The following is a 3385-nucleotide window of genomic DNA, read 5'->3' as shown; positions in this document are numbered from 1 at the left end:
GTTTCAGTGAACAAGTGCACAACTGCTTCTGAATACGACGCCTCCTATCTCATCAATGAACAAGTGGATGGTTTGACTGCAGCAAACACTACCCTTTAATGCATGTTTGTTGCAGTAAGTGAAGTATATTATCTGTACTGGTACAGTGCGAGTAATAGATTCAAGGTTTGTTAGCATTGGTACAATTTACTAGCAGTTGAGGTTAATTAATAAATATTGAAACTTCGTAGCAAGAGTAGGCCATTCACACCATCAAACCTATAATACATGGATAGGAAAGGTTTAGAAGCCTGTGGGCCAAGTGCAAGGAAATCGGGTTGGCGTGAATGGACATTTTAGTTGGCGTGGACCAGTTTGGGCTGAAGGGGCCTGTCTCCGTGCTGCAGGACTCTGACTGTATGATCACTTAAGGTTCTTGCAAAGATTTGTAGCTCGGGTTGTGGATGAGGTTGTTGACTTGCTCGCCGAGCTGCCTGGTTATTGTACAGATGTTTCATCACCATGCTAGGTAATATCATCAGTGCAGCTTCCAATGAAGCCATGGTGTTCTAGTCCGCTTGGAATTTATATGATCCAGTCTGTTAAGTTGGATTGTCATTCCCGATTCTGTTCTCCATGGGTTTGTATATGGGGTCTGATTCCACATGTTTAATGATTGCATTATGGATGGAGAACCAGGCCTCTAGGAATTCCCGTGCGTCTCTGTGGTTGGTTTGAGCTAGGATGGTCACATTGTCCCAGTTAAATTGATGGCCTTCATTATCCAAGCACACTGACATGAGGGAAAGATCGTTGTGTTGTTTTTTTAGCTAGTTGATATTGTGTATCCTGATGGATCGTTTCCTTCTGGTCTGGCCGATGTAATGTTTGTTGCAGTCATTGCAAGGTATTTTATAAATTATACTGATCCTGCATGTCATGGGTGTGGGGTCTTTGGTCCTTGTATGTGTTTGTCGTAGTGTGGCAGTGGGTTTGTGTGCTACCATGATTCCTAGTGGTTGTAGGAGTCTCATTGTCAGTTCTGATATGTTATTGATATACGGTAGTGTGGCCAGTGTATTGGGGCATACTGTGTGCTCTTGGCGTTGTCTATCTAGTTGGCACCTGTGGGTGAAGTTGTTGGGATATCCATTGTTAGCAAATACCTTGTATAGGTGCTCTTCCTCCTCCTTGCGAAGTCCAGGTGGGTTGTGGCCAGTTTGAATAGTGTCCTAACACAGCTTTGTTTGTGGACATTGGGGTGATTGCTGTGGAATTGAGGATTTGGTCAGTGTGAGTTGCCTTCCCATATACTGTGGTTTGCAACTCCCCGTTGGTCATTCGTTCTACACTGATGTCTAGGAAATGAAGAGGAGGAACACAACAATCAACCCCCTTGCTGCTGTCTTAACAACATTGTGTATTTATAATAAACTGTTAATTCTTTTGGCTAATCTATAAACCTGGTGTCTAGCATTGGTTATTCAAAAAGACTGGTTAGAAACCACTGTCAGTTTTGAGGGTTATTGAATATTTTAAGTTTGTGATGTTGCAAATACAGGGATAGGGAGACTAATTTGATTTGGCTGACTGTTTTCTTATCATAACACTGTTTTTAACTTAATTTTGTTCTGATCCTCCTGAATCTGAACTTACTCAGTTTACCAAAGACAGACTCATAAACCTCACCACAGTCCTCTATCACCCTCAGTAAATCTCTTGCTCCATCTGCCCCAATTTTAGCAGTCAAATTCACTATGAAGTGTTCTTTAGCACGTGCCAATGCCATTGTAGCTTCTGGTTTTACTTGAGGACCACTCTACCAGCGTGTAACTACAATATAAATCAGTTTCTTCTCAAGTTTCAAGGTAATTAAAGCTTGACTTGACTTCTGTGGCATCTGCATCTGACAGTAAGTTTCGCAGCTTGAGATTTCAGACCACTGTTCTCTAAGATGCAGTTGACCATTCATAAGGAATTTTCAGATAGTTTATTTAAGCTCATCACTAAGCGGCAGTTGGGGTATGATATGGTAGGGAAATAGAGAGGAAATGTATAAAATCTGGCCTTAAGAATTGTTCTCTAATGCCTGAGGATGAAAAGGCACTGGCACTATGTATCAATTCATTATAGTTATACGTATAGCAAGGTCTTTCCTTTTATTTAAATCCTGTAGTTACTAGAGGGCTAGTAATGGCAGTTAGTGGTGGTCTGCATCTCCTGAGAGATGTGGGAGATCAGGGAGCAGTCTACTGTCCCTGGCAATGATGTCTGCAAGAAGTGTGTCCACCTTTAGCTCCTGTCAGACCACATGGATTGATTGGAGCAGCAGTTGGATTCACTAAGGCGCATATGGGAAGCAGAAAGCTTTATGGATAGGAGTCAGGGAGGCAATGGCCTAGTGGTATTATTGCTAGACTATTAATCAAAGACTCAGCAAATGTTTTGGTGACATTACAGAATATTGAATGGCCTGGACAGAGTGAATGTTGGGAAGATGCTTCCATTGGTAGGAGAGACTAAGACCCGAGGGCACAACCTTAGAGTAAAGGGAAGACTTTTTAGAACGGAGATAAGGAGAAACTTCTTCAGCCAGAGAGTGGTGAATCTATGGAATTCACTGCCACAGAAGGCTGTGGAGGCCAGGTCATTGAGTACATTTAAGACTGAGATAGATAGGCCCTTGATTACCAAGGGAATCGAAGGTTACAGGGAGAAAGCGGGAGAATGGGATTGAGGAACTTGTCAGCTATGATTGAATGGCAGAGTAGACTTGATGGGCTGAATGGCCTAATTTCTGCTCCTGTGTCTTATGGACTCCAGTTCGGATCTTTCTATTGCAGATAAATGAATCTGAATTTAATAAAGAATCTGGAATTAAGAGCCTAATGATGACCCTGAATCCATTGTCAATTGTCAGGAAAAACCCATCGGGTTCACTAATGTCCTTTGGGGAAGGAAACTGCCATCCTTACTTGGCCTGACATACATATGACTTCCAACCCACAGCATTGCCCTCTTGGCATTTAGGGATGGGCAATAAATGGCCCAGCCCAGAAATGCCCACGTATTGTGAATAAATAAAAAGAAAGTTTCAGGGATGTGGTCACACCAAAAGTTCAAGCAGATACATGGGTGTCTGCCAGCAAGAGCAGGTAGTTTAGGAATCCCCTGTGGCCATTCTGTGCCCCCCCCATAGGTATACAGTTTTAGATATGTTTGGGGGGGGGCGCGGTCATGGCCTCGAAGGGAAAAGCACCAGCAGCAGCCAGATCAGTAGCACCATGATTGGCTCTGTTAAACAACAGGGAGGGTCAAAGTGTATGTGAGCAGTGCTGGTTTTGGCGGGGTGGGGTGGAGAAGGGTGGGTGTTGTTGGCGGCGTGTGGCCGGGGAAGGGTGGGTGT

The sequence above is a fragment of the Rhincodon typus genome, chromosome 2 (genome assembly GCF_021869965.1).
Source record: "Rhincodon typus isolate 14 chromosome 2, sRhiTyp1.1, whole genome shotgun sequence".
Classification (NCBI taxonomy): domain Eukaryota; kingdom Metazoa; phylum Chordata; class Chondrichthyes; order Orectolobiformes; family Rhincodontidae; genus Rhincodon; species Rhincodon typus.
This window is presented reverse-complemented; position numbering follows the sequence as displayed.